General features: G+C 39.8%; 1 long non-coding RNA gene across 2 annotated transcripts in view; it reads right to left on the bottom strand.

Moving 5' to 3' along the window:
- The window catches only part of LOC116183704 (uncharacterized), a 94,408-nt gene that overhangs the window by 61,765 nt on the left and 13,348 nt on the right, over positions 1-19,295 (bottom strand). For both annotated transcript variants that reach the window (XR_004148374.2, XR_013340140.1), the window contains exon 2: positions 2,589-2,708. This is a non-coding gene — a long non-coding RNA (uncharacterized LOC116183704). The remainder of the gene's footprint in view (positions 1-2,588; positions 2,709-19,295) is intronic.

Below are 19,295 nucleotides of genomic sequence, written 5' to 3'. Positions count from 1 at the left end.
CCAAACCCCTATTTTATCTCTGAATTCAGGTATTTTAACCAAAGAGACAGAAAACAAGCTGGATTTTTTTTTTTTCCTCTAGCTTTTCCTACTGACTTTCCTCTGAATTTTTCTGCTGTTCATCCCACGCTGAGGTTTATCTTTCTGCCCCCAGTCAGAGTATAGTGTTGGATACCTAATTTTAAGTTGCTACCTTTGTGATTCTTTACTGCTATAATTTTCTTTCCAAATTAGTTATTTTAATGTATTTATACTAGTACAACAGTATTCAATTTTTACAAAACACCTACTTGATATCTAAGCTGTGTGCAACTCTTGGCAATCTACTAACATAGCAGAGAGGCCAGGTTTGCAGAAAACTGTCTCCTGCAGATCTAAGAAGTATCTTGTATTAAGCATATTAAAAAAAAAAAAATGAACATCTTCTGAAAGCTAAGCAGTTATGAAGAAAAAACAGATTGGAGTCTCTAAAGAACAGAGAGAGGGCAAGTAATTTGTGCTAAGGCAGTCAGGAAATCACAAGCCTAGAAAGACCATGCAGAAAACTGTCTGTATTTTGCCAGTGCTACTGAACAATACCCTACTGCCTGGCTTTTTAAATACTTTTTAACGTTTAGCCCTTTTTAAATGTGTAATTGTGTTATGGATACTAATTTCCTCAGAACTAAGTATAATTATTCTTCTAAATATTTGGTCCATCTCTATTGTAAGCTCTTCTTAAGACAGCTTCAAAATATTGTTAATATTTTTGAGTTAATAGTGTATTTAGAAGGTCGTGTCAGGTTATTGCAGGGAGGATTAAAAGATTTTCTTTCCTCCAGAGCCCTTTGTTATAAGAAACCAAAGAAATTTAAAACAGGATTTATTCCTTAGAACCACGACAAACCAACAGAGTACCGTGGCAAGAGCATGAAGTAAGAGCACTCTGGGCCAGGAAATTTACAAAGAGAGCTTTCTTCAAACTCAAAAGTTGAGTTGAAATTTTAAAGCTCTTAATGGTTCTACATTAAGGGCAGCAAAAGACAACTGGTTTCACAGTCATTCCCACTTACAAATTCTCTTTCAAAAGACTCTGATACAATAACTGGTGAGCTAGTGGCTGTCACTAACACAGGCAGACATTCCTGGCACATATAAGCTTCATTCGGTACTTGTCAAGCCAAGCCCAGCTGGCTACTCCCACTGCCACTGGCAGGAAGAAAGGATAGTGATGAGCATCATTTCAGTGGAGAAACAGGAAAGACAGACAGGAAGGAAGAAAATAAAAAGGAGAACCCAGGAAAGTTTGGTCTCAGATGTCAAAACAAATCCACTGACAGATAAAATGGATTTTCTCAACAGATGTTACTTAGAAACAAACAAGTCTCTCAACCCTTAGGATCATGCCTGTAGGAAGTTTTAAGTCAGGTCTGCATCTTCATAGGAGTGCTGTCATATTAAACAACTACTTAGACAGAGTAATGATAATATCAGGGTGAATGATAGGTCAATTGAAGTGGATGTGCCCTCTGACTTAGTTTCAGATTGGAATGAACCAGCCTTATGAAATGATTGTGGATGTCCCAAAATACATTGCTCAGAAGAAATTTATTTGGAGCATGTCAAAACCCCCCAAATCCTACAAAAACCAAAGCATTAGGTATTGTGGTGGTTTCCTCTTATTCTTTTAAAATGATCTATCAAATAAACACAGCTTAGACCTTGCTTTCTACATTATCTTATTCTGTTTACACTATCTTATTCTGTTTACATTACCTTCTACAGTATCTTATTCTGAAAAAAAATTATATGTAGATATGTTTTTCCCTCTGTCATTAAAGTTACCTTAGCATGACAGTCACTTCTAAACACGACATCAAAGTGGTTTCTTAAGCAACTGAAAGTAAGAGCATTGGTCACATGCTTATGTTCTACTGGAACTGGGCCTATAACTATTCTGACCATTTCCAAATGAATGTGTCATGCCATAATGGATATCCTGAAAAAAGAACTGATGCAACAGCATCAACAGCAATATTTATATATTGTTTTGAAAGATTTCATGAACAGGTGGCTTTCATCTACTACACAGTATTCCTAGCTTAGCTACTGCAACGGTGAACAGATGTTTTTCGGCATCATCAATAGGATTACTCTAGAATTTTCTCATCATAAATCAGCACACTGCAATGTTCATTCTGGTGGGCAGTTAATATATCCTGCTTCTATCAGTTCATCTATATGATAGTTCAGAGGAGGATGAATGAGCTCACTTCTATTTGAGATGACAGCTTGATGCAGCATTTCCAGGCTTAGCCTAACATGCCCTTACTTGAGGTCAGCCAGCAACCAGTCCCAGAAAACATGTTTGTTAGATGTAACTGAAAACAGTTTAGCACTCACATTAAAGTAATAATTAAACATGAACAGTGTGCCTTGATGTTGTTTAAATGAATGACACATTCCATGCCCAGAGCAGTTTTCAACCCAGTTTTGTGACAGACAAAACACAATAAGTGATCCAAGAAAGAATTAATGAAAAGAGTACCAAGAGGTTAAGCAGCTATCATTCTGACTGAGCCATATATTATGGTGTCTCAATAATGTACCTCAACAGAGAAGGTGGAGCTCAGTTGCATCCAGCATGCCTCCACTACAACAGCTGGCACAAACGATCAGGTGGGCTTGTTAGCAGCTTCCTCTTGAGAGCTGTTATGTAAGCATGGAGACTGTAACAAGAGAAAGAAATGGAAAATAGCTAGATAAAAATCAAGAAAAAACCTTATTTATAAGCATCTACCTTTGTAATTCTAACCTGACAGAAAAAGGAAACATAAGTTTTTTTCCTCAACTGTGTAAACTCTAATTTAAAATAGCTTTTCATAGAGATTTGTTTACACAGTTTGTATCAGCTAGACATTTCCCAGAAACCCAGAGCAATTGATACTATTGACATCTGTACCAAGAAGTTTCTCTTCTCTCTCTAAATCACAATGCTAAAATGAGAACCCTATGTCAAGTGACTCTAGACACACTGCAAAAATCCACTAAGCAGTAAGTGAGCACTTAAAGAAATTAACTTTTATTTGGGCTGGATGCAGCTGCAAAAATGGGGCAGGAATGAACAGGTTAGAATGCCCCATTACTTGGCCTATTTGAGTCATTAGAATTCTCTATACTGTGAAAGAGTAACCATTTCTCCACTTAGAATTATTAAAAGAATCTTAAAAACAGGTCCAGAAGCAGCTACACAGTTAAGTAACTGAATCCCAGCCTCTGATGTCTTGCTTTCCAAGTGACACTCCTGAGCTGCCCATTTCCAGGTATACTCCCAATGGGCTTTCCTCATCTTAACAATCCTTTCCAATTCAGCATCTGCAAATGAGGCTTCTCATTATACACAGGGTTTAGGCATTTTCATTCAGATGAACTATACTAGAACAGCTACCTTCAGCACTATAACATTTATTTCTTGTGTATCTAAGCTGTCAAAAGGGCCCCTGGCCACAGAACTGCTTTGTACCTGCTCTGTGCCATGTGAGGGGACACTGGCTCACATGAACAAGAAGAGATGGCTCAGCCTCAGACAGCTGGTGAGGCTACTGTGTCCAAGTGTCCCCCTCATTCTCCCTGAGCTGATATTTGAGCTGTTCACAAACCAGCTGCTGAACCAGTGGAGTTATTTAGCTCTTCAAGGGTGGGGTAAACAGCTAGAGGTGATAACCACATTAGCTGTCTCAAGCTGGCAGTAACATATAAATCAATCAGAGGCCTCTAGGCACATTGAAATGGAATACACAGACACCAGCAAACTAAGCAGGAAGCTGCTTAAACCAGCCCTTAGGAAACACAAAGACAAGTGCAGTATAAGACTGCACACACACACACTCACACAGATTCACAGTCACAAATGGCTCAATCTCAGCCTTGGTTTTCTGTTCTTCCTCTGCTGAGAGATTTTTATCCTACATCTCCCAGCAGAAATTCAGCCATCAAGATACCCGAGCAGGTTCCCACTGTCCTGCCCATCATCTGTATACACACACCTTTTTATTTTCTTCCTTTTTAAAAAATACTATTTCTCCTTCTAGATGCCAATTAGTCTCAATAAATACATCTACCTCTCCTTCCTCTGTAGTAAATATCCTAAGATATATTTTCTAGAAATCACTCTTTTTCTTATCCCTGCATAGGGAAAATTTAGTAGGAACATAAGTAGGAGGGCACCAAGTACAAAAACCCCAGTCCTAGATAGTGTTACATCATTCTCCTGGTGAAATGTTTTAATTCACCAAAACAGGCGAAAAAATCTCAACATCTATTGACTGAAAGGTAAGAACCCTAAGGAATGCTTGATTCAACACCACAAAACAGGCCTTTTTCTGACTAAATTATACATATTCTCTACACTTTTTTTTTCTGTAACCACAAGCAAGACAGAAAAGAAAGAGGATGAGAACACATTTCCCTCAGTTTTAAGATGTGGGCTGAACCCCACAGGGATTGATGTGGTCAGGAAACCGGCAGGTGGCACAAATTCAGAAGCAGACTGATAGGTTCTGTGGGTATTTCACTAGCAGAAACTAGCCCAAAAAGGATTGGCATAGAGGGAGAAAAGGTAGGTGGGAAGGCAGGCAAATGCCAGTGACACCTAGAGATATCCTAAGCACTAAAGAGACATTTAAATATAATTCCTCACATTAATAGATATAATTCCTCACATTAATCTAGCCCACTAGTTCTGGTGATTCAGTTGCCTGCACAAAGAATTGTGCTATTCTGCCAGAAAGTTGCATATCTATGGAAACATATGGAGAATTTCAGCCATCACCTTATCTGCACTGATAATTTATTTTCTTGAGATAAAAGCAGCAGCTATAATGGCAAGAAAGTAAAAATATTATGCTTGTTCATACCTTCTTTTCATACAGTTTAAGAAGAGAGAACTTCCCCTCTTCTTTATGCTCAGCACTGGCAGATAGTGTGACTTCCCTTCTAGAGCCACACACATTGTGTGTACAGGTTGTGTCCAACACTAACCTACAGAACCATTCTAAGGAAAAACACATAAAAGAGAAGTGTACTTAAAAATAGAGTCACAATCATGTGCTGTACTCAGCGTGCTTAAACAGTGCATGTAATACAGGTCAGTTAATAACCACTCACTCCTCAGGTTTCTAACGTGAAGGAAGATACAGAATGGAACCATAGTTCAGCCTGGAACTAATTCTGGAGTACAGCCAGACTCATGCAATCCATAAAAATTCCTGTGTCAAAATGATGTGTCCCATTGTCTTGATGCCTTGATCAAGTTTTTGAAGTTTCTCATTTTTGTGACATCTCCTACACTAACAAACTTACAGTAAACATATGCTGAACTAACTTACCACCACTGAAGTTCTGCTCAAGAATATGCCTTCGAAATTTTTTAATTGGTATATGTAGCAGTGAATGCTGTCCTTGTATAGCTAGTTCTCTTCTGTACAAATTACAGAGTCCCTTGACAAGGTAGTGAAAATGCAAACATTATTGCAAAAATTCCCTTTGCCTGCAACACCTTACAAAGTTACATGCTTTACTTATCAGCCACGGATGAACTGACTACAAGAAAGTAACAGTAACACTTAGTCCTCCTGTAAATAATCCTAAACACAGAGTTCTCAATTATCACAGCAGTCTTCAGACAATAAATCAGCATCCCCTTGTTTTATACTTAATACTTCCACATTTTTACTCAGGTTTCCCATCAGAAAAGAAATCCATTTTATTAAAAGGATTTTTTTTTAAGTTTTTTCCACTTCCTTCAGTTATTTGCATGGGAGAACTGGAATGGCAATTTATCAGAGCATATGGAATATAGGTAGAGCATACAAGTACACTGTATTTTCATAAAGTCTCTCCTAACCTCCTGAAAAGCCACTGAAAGAATAAGAAAAACCAATTCCTATTATAACTCAGTAAACCTTGTTAAGATTGTTAAGGAACCTCTGCACTCCTGGTGGGATATGGGTTCCTCCTTGCCCCAGCCGTCACATGGTAGATGCTCTCCACCAGAAAAGCAGCCACGGGTTCCTGACCAGGGAGAGCCTTGCCGGGGATGTGCGGTGCCACACCTGCCTGCCCCGGCTGGTGCAGCAGCCAGGGGGGATTGCATCACATGAGATAGGAATGCGTGGTGAGAGATCCCCAGTTCTCAGAGACTGAATACATATGAGGGCTATGATTTTTGAAGCCAAATTCTTATTAAAAACAATAGAAATTTGGGTGTATAAATCCCTTAGTCTCTGTCCAGCCAAAGCAATTCCTCTCCCCCCAGCCTCTAGCTGCTACCCATTGGTTAGCACTGCTGGTACCATTTTTTAGAAGGATTTGTTGCACAAAGAGAGAGACTTATTAAAAACAGAAAAGAATGTGTTGTGCCTCTGTAGCCAGAATCATAGTTTAAAAATCTGCATGCTGTATTTTCCTGAATGCTCAAAAGATACAAAAGAGTTATAAACCCATAAGAACCACCTAAGCTCAAGTATATGGCTGGTTTTCATCTCCAGTGATTCAAAGGAGGTATGTTTACTACTGCACCTGGCACAGCATGCTTCCAGAAGAAACATTAAAAAACAAAAATGTTGTCATTAGGTTTTTTTTTTCTTTTTAAACACTTCTCTCCATTATATATTGGTTCAAATTACTTGTGATCTGTTTTAGGATAACAGTCTAAAATGAAAATATTTTCATCTTATTTTATGATTATTCTCTTTTGCTATAAATAACCACTCAGCTATCAGGCTCTTTAGAGTCCTATTTTGTCTTTCCACTTCACTCTATAGATGGATTGACTAAAATACAAGAAGGATTATTACCTTTATTGAGCTAACAAGGTGTAATTGTTTTCTCTGCTCAAGGTGAAATTCACCCAGAAGAACCAGCAGCTTAGTGCATATTTGTGACCAGACCCTGAACTACTTGTACAACCATTTCTTCTATTACTTTCTATTTAAGTAATGTGAGTTCAGCTAGATATTTGTGATTTTGCCAGGAATGAAGGAGAGGAAATAAAGCAGCCCTTTAAAAAACTCTCAAAGCCGCTGGAGGACAAGTCAGCTGATGAGTATGTTTATTGCTCTTAAATAATTTGGGAAGAAAAGAGGAACCATTTCAGTGTTGAGAAACCTGTTAGTGAATAGACCAGACACTAGGTAAATTGCTATGTTTTCTTTTTATTTTTTTTTCTGCTTTGTAGATGACTATCACAGCAAGATTATTTTTTTTTCTGTTACAATTATTTCTGAGATGAACAGAGACGTCCATTGTCAAACCAGTGTCCCAGGGTGTCAGCTGCCTGCCTGCCAGAAGCCCAAATCCATGATATTACAGACATACTGCCAAGTTTCAGCCAGTGATCCAGCCATTGCCCAACGCTGTTCATGAGCACTAATAAAACTGTCAGGTGTGACTCAGACCAGACCAACCAGAAGTGACTACTGGCTCTGGGGAAGGGCTGGGGAAACAGGGACACAGGAAGTATTCTGGACAACCTTCCTAATGGAGATGAAAAATAAATCATCTCAGACCATTCTATTTTGTTCCATGTTTATAGCCCACAGGTTAAAGGAGAAAAAGCAAATAGGATCTCAAGTTTAGAAAGATTGTGACACAAGCTGTACAACATGCCCTCAGCATTTTCATCAGGAAACCAGTAGAAGAAAGTTCTTCAAAATACATTACCGTATGATTCCTGGATGAAAACTGTATCATTATCACTTTGTTTTGAAAAGATTGACTAAAGCCCAGCAGAATGGTGGAATATGTAGATACACTTCAAAATTGCAGAACATCTGGCTGTGAAAAGTAGAAAAACCTTCACAGGTTGAAAGGGTTGTCAATTAACAATTGCCTGTGAAACTGATAGAATGAAATAAAAAAGACAAGCTCTGCACTTCAGCAGGAAAATCAAATTAGCAACTACAAAGTAGAAAAAAGCAAGTTAGCTACAGAATTGTAGATGTTAGAAGTATAATTCTCTTGTAAATATGGTGTTCTATGAGAGGTAACACCTTCTGGTACTTGCAATAACTCAAATCAAAAATAAAGCCCAATTTTGAACTATATCTTTCAAGATTTATGCAGATTCAGTCCAGAAAAGGGAAAAAAAAAAAAAAAGGTTGGAATATACAATCTAGGAAGAAAAGCTGAAAGATTTGGGTTTGTTTAGTCTAGAAAAGAGACTGAGGGAAGACATAAGTCTTCAAATATGCAAGATGCCGTAATAAATATGACAGTGATCAACTGTTCTTCAGGTTCAGCAAGGTTAGAAGAATAGTTCCTCTTGCCGTGTGGTAAAAGGAGATTTGTTGGCTATTAGGACAAAATAACTAACAAAAACAGCCATACACTGGAACAGCTCACCAAAGCTGGTCATGGAATCCTCATCACTGGAGTCCATTATGGAAAAGTTAGACACATCACTGTCAAAAATAGTCTTGGCTCAGCCACAAAACAGAGAGATGAACTGGTTGCCTGAGCTCCCTCCCATTCCTACACTTCTATGATTTACTAGGGAATATGCAGTTTCTTGCACAAGCCACTCTTTTTAGGGGTTTAGTAAGTCGCATTGACTAATATATTGCATGCAAAAATCTCTATCCCAATGCCAAGTATTCCAAACTCTATTTAAAACTTTACCACTGTAAAAACTGTTATGTTCTAGCAGGAAAATACAGGAAGTAGTACTCTGCAATATTATCGTACCAAGGGACAAGCCAAGTAATTTCAAAAGACCTTTCAAAATCTCGTGTGTGACAACAAGGCAAGGTCAGAAAAGGCCAATGACATTTGTCTCAAAGGTAAGAAAACCCCAACACAGTTGGGGTTGTCACAGTCTGACAAAAGCCAACACACAGCAGTGGCTGAGGGCTACATAGAAATTGATTCAACACACTGGTACAGCAGGAAATCTCTGGTGTCCAGGGCATCTTGAGTATAAGAACTTAACATCTAACTAGCTGACATATTTCAGAAGCTTTCATCCTAAAGGTGAAATATCCCTGGAGATATCCCTGGTGAATTTATTAAGCATGTCAGACACTTAATAAGGAATCCCAGAATATTTATAACATTGCATTAGGAAAGGTAATTCTATTTTCTGCATCAAACTATAATCAGTTCTTTGCAGAATGGCATAGAAAGCATTTGCAGATTGTAAGACCCAGCAATGAGTCCATTATAGACTCACTGACAAAGGCATTGCTTCATGTGTCACCATGTGTGACACATCTACTACAAAGAACCAAAATTCCTGTCTCAGACCTTACATACCACTGAGTAAAACCAAGAAGAAAAGGAAGTCTAGTCCTTTGCTAAGAATGAGAAGAAAGGTTAAAGATTGCCATACTGCTGGCTCTGGCAGAAAATACTCTTCCAAGAAGTGTGGTGGCTCCACTCCACTTTAACAACTAATGAAAACATTAGCGAAGTCCAATGAAGGCACAATAGCATACTGTTAAATTCTAGGGGAAAAAAAATCAATTAAAGCTAAAATATTCAACACCTGAGAGCTGTTATCAGCTCCATAAAAGATCCACTGAAATATCCACGATGATCTGACAAGGCATAATTCTGAAAAGTCCTTCTGAAATCTCGCAAACTTCAGTGATACCCAGGCAATTGGTATATGCTGTCTTGGTCAGAGTCTCCTGAATTATTTGCCTTCAAAAGCATTTCACAAAAGTGTCTGATGACAGCATGGAAGAATGTAAGCTACCTGCAAGGATAATTCATAAGAACAATAGCCAAGGACCTGAAGGAGCTCAATTTTCTTGCTAAAATTTTTCAGGCAAGCTTCTGCAAAACATCTTTCAGTTTTAGAACATTTCTACCATAGGGATTCTGTTTTTCAGAGATCCCATTCCTGCATTCCTTGCAAACCCAAAAACACCCGCTGACATCATTGGGCAATGCATTGGCATCAGGAATACAGGACTAAGCCAACAGAAGTTGTGGGTAGCCAAAACTGTGCTGGAAACAATTCATCCCGGTTTGGTCAAACCAACTTTTGAAATCATAGCTGGTGACCTTCCTGGGGTCCTAGCAGACCCCACTCCCTGCCATGCTTAATGCAGATGAGAGCACTTCTCACCTCCTCAACCCTCACAAGCTTGGACCCAGAAATCCTTTTTCCCACACTTAGGGAAGCAGTTATTCCTGCTTCCTGGCTCAGCCGCATTCCCTTACTCTCTGGCCCCACTCCCGGAACCAATTCATATGCAATGGGCTACATATCCTGCTGGTGAAGAAGAGCTAGGAGGGACTGTCTCAAAAAGATTTAAAATCTTATTAATGAATACAATATGAACTTCAAAGTCCTACTGGGGAGCACTATTTGTGTAATGGCAAGAAAGAAAAACAAATGTATCTTGAATCCTGACACTATTAAAAGCAGTGGAGAGAAACACACAGGGAACCAAGATTTCAATCAACAATTGATTTGAGACTTATTCTTGTAGTGGATGGAAGGAATCTATTCCTGAGAGAAGCATAGAAAAGGAAACTCTGGATGGAAAGAAAACAGAGATCACAAAGGCAAAGTGCAAGCGTTGAGAAAAAGCCAGAGTGAATTACAACAAAAGCAGCTAAAACAAACTAACAAAACCATGTTAGTTAAAATGGGAAAAATAGCTTTGTTGGTATTAGCTTAATAGGCTTCCTGTAAAGAGTCAATGGGCCCTTAATTTTCTGTTATTAGTACTGTGCTTAAAGAACCTTAATCATCTTTTTACAACCCAGACATATGACCACCATATAACCCCAGGCATATAAAGAGCAGAGACACTGCAGATTCAGGACTAACTCTGCTCTCAAGTTGGCAAACTAGTTTTGGCCACTAGCTTGCAGGGGAGGGAGCAAATCCAGCCCTTGGCATGAAAATGTCTTATTCAGGTAATCAGGGTCAGTTGCTCCCATGCAGTTGTCAAAACCTTTGGAAGGTTAACCACCTGTCTTGTCCCAGGCATGTTATGATCAATTACATTTCTGAAAAAAAAAAAAAAAATTATTGTATTTAACAGTCTCATCCAGCTACTTACTGCTGCAGGTTGTTGATGTGTGACCTGTGATGAACCCTGAGGAAAACACAGAATCTCAAACACAAAACTCTATTGAGAAAATCCCTTTCTGTAGGGGGATCACTCTAAAGCAAAAGTCCTTTTCCTTTTGTATATTAGAAAGAGTTGGGAGACCAGTATTATATTGTAAACTTGGTTTCTCCCTACCCTGCACAGTACTGCACCAGTCTTCCAACTATAGCACACTCCTACCTAGTGAAGCAAGAAGACAGAAACATGATTATTATTTTCTTTACTTTTCAGGCAATGATAGTATACAAGGAGAAAAGAGAAGAAGACAGGACAATGTTAATATAATTAAGACCTTTAAGTAGATCAGTTACAGTTCTGAGTATTCTTTCTGCAAAACCAACACCGAAATACAAGGACCAATTCTTGGTAATACAAGTTGTTTTCCCAGACAGCATATCACTGGTAAAAACTCTGCCAGACTTCCTGCCAGCCTCCTCAGATTTTGGATGATGTTCAGAGACTGAACCCTCCAGACTACAAATATCAACAAGAAGAAATCCCATTTTGCAGTTTTCCTCCTATTTGCCTTCTCTGCAATTAAATGTCTTCTGCTATTTAGTCTCTTCTCTACCTTCAGCAGAACATTCATTTTCCTGCTTCAGCAGATCCAGTGTTTGGATGTTCCAAAGAAAGAAGTTAAGAGCTATAAAACCTCTCCAAATTTCTCTATTGTACTGTTTGACACTACGGGTGTTTTTCATTATGATGAGGAGAAAAGACCTGAAACTACATTTCCCAATAGGCATGACAGATTGATTTTGATGGTGCAGAAGACTGTCATTAGCTGGCCATGACATTATTGTACTCATGTCATAATAATCATTATTACAAGTAGATCAAAAATAAATCGCCTGAAAACGAAATAAAAAACCTTCACACCTCAAAAGACAAATCAAAATCAGCAGAAGTAATACCATATTCCAGCAGCCTTCCTTTCCATGAATGCATTTTATGCTTAATATTCCATTTCCAGATTTATTTTTTACTTAGTTGCTATATTCACTTGCAACTGAAGTATGGGAAATAATCCTTCAAGTCTTCTTAAAGTCTAAAATCAATTGTGCAGCTTTGCTTTTAAGTTTATATTTGGCTTTGGAGAAAAGAAAATCAAAATACCACAATGTTGTCTTCAATCTTTTCATTAATTTTACAGGATTTCTAAAAAAATGCAAGCTACATATCAAAACTTTAAATTACAAAGTTCCATCTTGGGATCTGGAAGAGTCTGCAGTTAATATTCATTGCAATTAGAATTCTTCATTGTGCAGTGGAATCTGTATTCAATGGCTCAGTCAGAAAGCATTTTTTACATAGACTGAGGCAAAATTTTCATGAAGTATTTGATAGACAGAGGAAAATGGTTTTTGAATTAAGCAATACATATAAAATTTCACAATCTTCTTTGACAGCAGATGAAATTCACCTTGTGCATCCTTGACCAAATCTGAAGTAAATCAGTTGATATCAATGGAATTAAACTGATGTCAAAACCCTTGGGGCAGTCCTACCTCTTTTGTTGCAAAATTCCCAACTGTTGCAAAACTCCCAACAACTTCAGATCCCATACATGTAGCTCACAGGCACAGTGCTGCTCTTGGTTGGCCTACTAACCCTTGTGACTTTACACATGCTAAGCTTCCCCTTCCAGTCTCTGAGGAAAACCCTCTGTCTATTGAAGGTTCCTGGCCTAAGGTATCTTTTTCTTTGTTTACTGTCTGGCTGCAGAGCTGTCTGGCACAGATTTCAAAGTACAGTAGCTCAAAAATATGCTCTGTGCATATGTGCATAAACCCTGTAGTGGATTGCATCACACATCCTGCATCTGAAACTAAAAACCTTTACCTGGTTCTCTCTGCTATTTGTGGTTTACGAAGCAGGTAATAAAATGCAGCTGTATCAGTAACACACCTCAGTAGTTTAAGATCATTGATTAAAGTGGATTTATTCCAGAATTACCTCAAGTAAATGAGTTCATTATATTTTTTCTTTATGTGTGCAAGAAAAAAATCCAAAATACTCTGAGTTCAGCACTGTTCACCTAATCCAGCTTCAATCTGTGCCAACATTCATAGTACATACAAGAAATTCTATACTCTACAGTTACTGAATTACATTTCTTACAGTTTTGCAAAGCTTGGCACAGTCAAATGCTCCAAATAAATTCAAAAGTACATTAAAAAAGTACCAACTTAGTGTCAACAGAACAAGTCCCTCAGATCAATAAGAAAACTGTTCTATGAGCTTCCAAGGAGGTTGCTTAATGTATTGGAGTGGATTGCACTGAACTTGCTGAAGTCAAGCATTTAAGCAATATTTAGTTTACATAACCTAGTGATACAGAATCAGAATTAAACTGCCCCAGTGAATGAAGGCAGCAATGAGAAAACTGCAAGTTAGATTCCAGCCCAGCCATTATATATCCTTTTATATCTATGGCATAAATATATAATTATATATCTATGTCCAGCTTCAGTGAAACATTGTCATCACTCCTGCCACTACTGTCCAGGATTCAGCTGGGATAGAGTTAAATTTCTTCCTGGTAGCTAGTGAAGTGATGTTTATGTTCAGTATGGGAATTATGCTGATAACTCAGATGGTTTAGCTGTTGTTGAGCAGTGCCCACCTGAAGTCAAGGACTTTTCAGTTTCCCATGCTCTGTCATGAGGAGGTGCACAAGAAGCTGGAAGGGGAATGGCCAGGACAGATGAAGCAAACTGGTCAAAGGGATATTCCATAGCACAGAAGGCCATGCCCAGTATATAAACCAGGAGAGCTGGCCAGGAAGGGCTGGGCATTGGTCAGCAGGTGGCGAGCAGCTGTATTGTGCATCACTTGTTTCTTTTGAATTTTATTCCCATCCCTCTTCTTTTCTTCATTATTATTATTATTATTATTATTATTATTATTATTATTATATTTTACTTTTTTTCAGTTATTAAAATGTTCTTTTCTCAGCCCATGGCTTTTACCTTTTTCCAATTTCTCCATCCCACCATAGTGAGGGGGTAATTAACAAGGGGGAAGTTACTGAGGGGAAAGAGGTCCATGATACTTAGCTGCCAGCTGGGATTAAACCACAAAACAACCCCAACAGCCACAACAACCACAAATTTATTTTTCCTTAAATATGAAAAGAAAAAAACTTTTTCATATTTAATTGGTGATTTTGTACTGCAGTTTACCATTGCTTACCTACCAGCCTTTCTAAAAAGGCTGATGCAGCCATGGCACAACAGCAGTACTGGAGTCCCAGTGAATCCTAAACTGTGATAGATTGTTGGTACAGGTGTCTCTTCTCAGTCCTTGAACTTCTCACACATCATGGATCTTGTCAATTTAGACACAGTGAGAGGCGAGTTCTAGCTTTTTTATTCCAGGAAAAACAGGACAAACAGAGAAAGTACAAGGTCCTTGGAGGATTAATCAGCTCCCAACTCCTCCTTTACTCTGGACAGTATGTGCTGGCCTAACAGGAAAAATCTGACCAACAAGACTGAAATCTGGCTTTTACCCACTCCTAGTGAAAGCAAAACCATTATGCAGTCTAAATAGATGAATAAATTTCTTTCAAGTCTATTAATATCCTTGATTTTAAAGCATTACCACATCATAGGTTATAATTACTGTTACTCAAAGAAAGGCAAGAATCTGGTAACTCTTACAGAATAGCTGGGGTTGGGAGAGACCTCTAGAGATCATCTAGTCCATCCCTGCTGCTAAAGACCTATGGCAGGCTGCACAGAACCATGTCCAGGCATGTTTCAATACCTCCAAAGAAGGAGAGTCCACAACTGCTCTGGGCAGCCTATTTCAGTGGTGTCACTGACAAAGCAAAGCTTTCCTCATTTCAGATGGAACTCCCCCAGTTTCACATTTTGCCAGTTGTCTCTTGTCCTGTCACTGGGCATGAGTGAAAAGGCTGGCCCCATCCCCTTGGCACCCACACCTGAGAGATTTGTATACACTCAGATCCCGTTGTCTCCTGTCAAGGCTGAACAGGCCCAGGTCCCTCAGCCTTTCCTCACAGAGATGCTCCAGAGCACCCTTACCATCTTTATTGCCCTCTGCTGGACCCCTGCCAGTAGTTCCCTGTATTTCTTGAACAGAGGAGCCCAGAACTGGGCACAGCACTCCAGATGTGCCTCACCAGGACTGAGCAGAGAGGGGTAAGATCCCCTCCCTTGACCTGCTTGCAATGCTCTCCCTAATGCACCCCGAGATACCATTGGCCTTCTTGGCCCCCAGGGCACACTGCTGGCTCATGGACCTTGTTGTTCACCAGGACCTTCAGGTCCTTCTCCTCAGAGCTGCTTCCCAGCGGGTCAGCCCCCAGCCTGTGCTGGCACAGTGGGTAATTCCTCTCCAGCAGCAGACCCTGCATTTGCCTTTGATGAGCTTCACCAGGTTCCTCTCCACACAACTTTCCAGCCTATCCAGGTTCAGCTGGATGGCAGCACAGCTCTCTGGGGTACCAGCTACTCCCCCCAGTTTTGCAGTACTGGCAAACTTACTGAGGCTGCACTCTGTCCCTTCATCCAGGGCACCAATGAGTAAGATGAGTGAGACAGGACCCAGTGCCAATCCCTGGGTAACACCACAAGCTACAGTCCTCCAGATGGACTCTGTGCTGCTGATCACAAACTCTGAGCTCTGGCATACATTCAGTTCTCAGTTTACCCATTTTCCCTCTCATTCAACCCACACTTCCTGAGCTTGTCCATAAGGATGTCAGGCAAAACAGTGTTAAAAGCTTTGATGAAGTCAAGGTAGACAACATCCACCACTTTCCTCTCATCTACCCAGACAGTCAGTCCATCCTAGAAGCCTATCAGATTGGTCAAGCATGATTTCCCCCTGGTGAATCCATGCTAACTACACCTGACAACTTTCTTCACTCCAGCATGCTTAGAATTATTCCATCCCTAGAATAAGTTGTTCTATCCCCTCTTCAGAGATGGAGGTAAGGCTGACTTGTCACCCTAGTTTTTTTAAAGTTCTTTTAAAAAATTTTATGCCTTTTGATGTTTACATATTTCTATTAGAGTTTCTCACGCATTGTTCATGTAAATAATAATTGGTTTGTATTTTTATTTGTGGGAGGAGAGAATTGATGAACTGAATTGACCAGTGTAGTTGGAGAGGTGGCAATATCATCCTCCAAACCATTGTCACTTTTAGAATTCTCTATATTGCAAGGTCAGAAATAAAATTTCCTTCTGTTGTTCTTTTGCATCTCAGAGTGAGTGTGTGAGTTATTTCATGTCATAGTGTGACATTGACTGGCCTTTCGTTTCCTGGATCCTCTTTCTTGCCCTTTTTGAAGACTGGAGTGACACTGACTTTCTTCCAATCCTCACATGTTTCTCCTGTGCTCCATGACCTTGGAGAGTGGTCTGATCTCAGGCAGCTCTTCTATTCTCCATCACCATGGAGAGTGCCTTAGCAATAACATCTGGCAGCTCCCTCAGCACTGCTGGGCGCATCCCACAGGGGTCCCTTGATTTGCAGGAGTCACGTTTGCCTACATGATCTAACCTGATCCTGTTCAACCAAGGGGAAGTCTTCCTTGCTCCAGACTCTTCTCTCTTGCCTCCATGGTTTGGGACTCCTGAGAGCTGGCTTCAGCAGCAAAGACTGAAGCAAACAAGATATTCAGTAACTCCACATACTCTGTATCCCTCAAGACCACAGCACCCACCCCATCCAGAAGCAGACCCATATTGTCCCTAGCATTCCTTTTGCTACTGATGTACTTAGAGAAGCCCTTCTTGCTGTTCTTGACATCTCTTGCCAGATTTATTCCAAATGGATGTTTCCATAATCTCTACTACACATCTGAAGCTGGACAGAAACACAGTACATGTTTGTGAATGGACAAGCATGGATTTCTTTCTGCAGGTGAAAGGGTTAAGCATGTTCAGTTTTCCATATTTCTTGATCAGCTGATCCTAGAGAGGAGCTCTAAAGCCTGCAGTCCAATTCTAGCTTCAAAACTTTGCCAGTTTGCCCTCACTGCTTGGCAAGAAACAGCAAAATTGTGTTAACAGTTTCTTTCAAGAATACATGTTAGTAAGTGCCAAATGACAGTTGTAATGACCCTGATGCATTTCTCTCCTTAGGGCTTTTTTGTTTAGAAGCTGGTTGCCGCCCACGAAGAAAAAGATCATTCTTTGTCATGAACTCTCCCATCACCCTGAGCTTTCTCCACTGCCACCAACACTATACCTAGTGAGAGCAAAGTAAGAAACCACCTCCTATTTAACAAAGAGCTACTCCCACATGGGATTATAAACACCAAAGTATGCATTAAAGCCCTGCTAAAATTCAAGGAGTCTTTCCGTCAATTTTAACAGGCTCTTGGTCAGGTCTTGAGAGTCTGTTTTTATGAAATCACTCATTTCTTCCCTTGTTTATATAAAGAACCCTTTTTTTAAATCCATGCAGAAAGACTCTATTTGGACTTGTATCAGGGCAATGGTTTAATCATAAGTTAAATTAAGAAGTGTCACTGTCTGCAGCCAAAAGAAAGAAGCTAAGTCTGACACGGCACCTGTGCACTGCTTCTCAGGCTCAGCATTGACCTTGGTTGACAGGAACATGTGCCTGAAAAATGCACCCAAGGGGAAACTCATCACAACATGAACAATCACAGCAGAATGATAAACACCCACACTGCACAAGAAAGCTGCCAAACCCTCACAGCAGCCAGGACTCCAAGTGCATCTGGAAGGAGGTGTACCAAAAGAATATGTGTGTATGCACAAGTATGTACATATGTATTTGCAGACACTCTCTTGCCCCACTTTGTGCCTAGAGTACCATATTTCATTATGTAATAAAATGCAGGCATAAAAATACCTTTCTGCTCCCTTATGACAGAGACAACTAAAATTATCAGGTTCCCCACATGCAATCACAGCAGAAGGTTATGATGTCTTGCAGTGATTTAATCATCCTGATCCATTCACATATATTTTTCTCCTTAACAAGATAACTGATGTGTTTAGCTTTGAGCAGCTTAGCTTTTCTTTTAATAATTTATGATTACATGCTCCCACAAGATCATCAAAGCTGTGAGAAGGCCATAAAAACACATTCAGTAAGAAATTAGTCTGTGTTTCCTCTTAACTAATGGAAGAAACAATGGTTTAAATGTTGCATGGATGACTTTCTTGCACATGTGGTCTTACGCAAGATCCCTGCTGTGAAAGTCTAAGGTTGGCAGGCATCAAGGATGAACTGAAGACCCAAAAGAGTCTTTATGGGCTCAAATCTGTTCACCCACACAGGTACTTGCACAAGCAGAACACAACACATTCATGCAAAGATCACTTAAACCATGAAAGATCAGGTGCATTCGGTGTTCACATTGTCAGAATGAGCCTTTCTGAAAGTGAAATGCAGAAATAGCCTGTTGTGCCAATGAAGACTGAAAACAATTCTTGCTCTCTTCTATCATCTTTCATCTAAAATGTTTGCTGTCTCCTGCCACATGCAGCTACCCACAGACCAAGAGTAATGAGTGCAATAAAAGAAGTTGAAGGTGCTTAGTTCTTCAGCATGAGAAGTGTATGTGTAGCAACACAAGCAAGAATGCAAGAAATCCATTTTTTCCATACCTGTATGTCAATCACAGGAGATCTGCATCACTCTTGTAAGAAGCAGACTTGGAAAACAGTTGCACCTCTGGTGAAATGTATGGATATTCAGGGCTTAAGCATAGGTGTAATTGCAATCTGCCTGTAAGAATGTCTGATAAACTTCAATTTTGAATGCCAAATCTGACACCTTTTAGGTAGCTTTCACATTGCAAATGCCAACTCTGCTTAAGATGTGTGAAATCTTTGATGTGGCTAGAAAAAGCTGTAGATCAGCTCAAGCAGCAGATCCTGCAGGGTGCAGAGCCACTAATGTCCCTTCACAATCACAGATGGAGTGCATTCCTCCTGTTCTTGCCCACATGTGTGCATTGCAGCATTTAGTCACATAAATATGGGAAGAAACAGTGCATGATTTTGTTTTTGTTTCAAAGACTGACTGTGCCTGCAGCCTTGCCAGAGCCAGATGCTGTAACTCTGCAGAGTTGCTATTCTGCAAGATGGGCCAGAATCTTCCAGTCGCTGGGTGTGGTGGGTGCGAGGTCGCCTCATTAGCATTGTTTGAAGCTGCGTGGGTAGTTTCCAT

The sequence above is a fragment of the Lonchura striata genome, chromosome 6 (assembly GCF_046129695.1).
Source record: "Lonchura striata isolate bLonStr1 chromosome 6, bLonStr1.mat, whole genome shotgun sequence".
Classification (NCBI taxonomy): Eukaryota; Metazoa; Chordata; class Aves; order Passeriformes; family Estrildidae; genus Lonchura; species Lonchura striata.
Note: the sequence above shows the minus strand (reverse complement) of the source record. Positions and strands in the feature narration are given on the sequence as shown.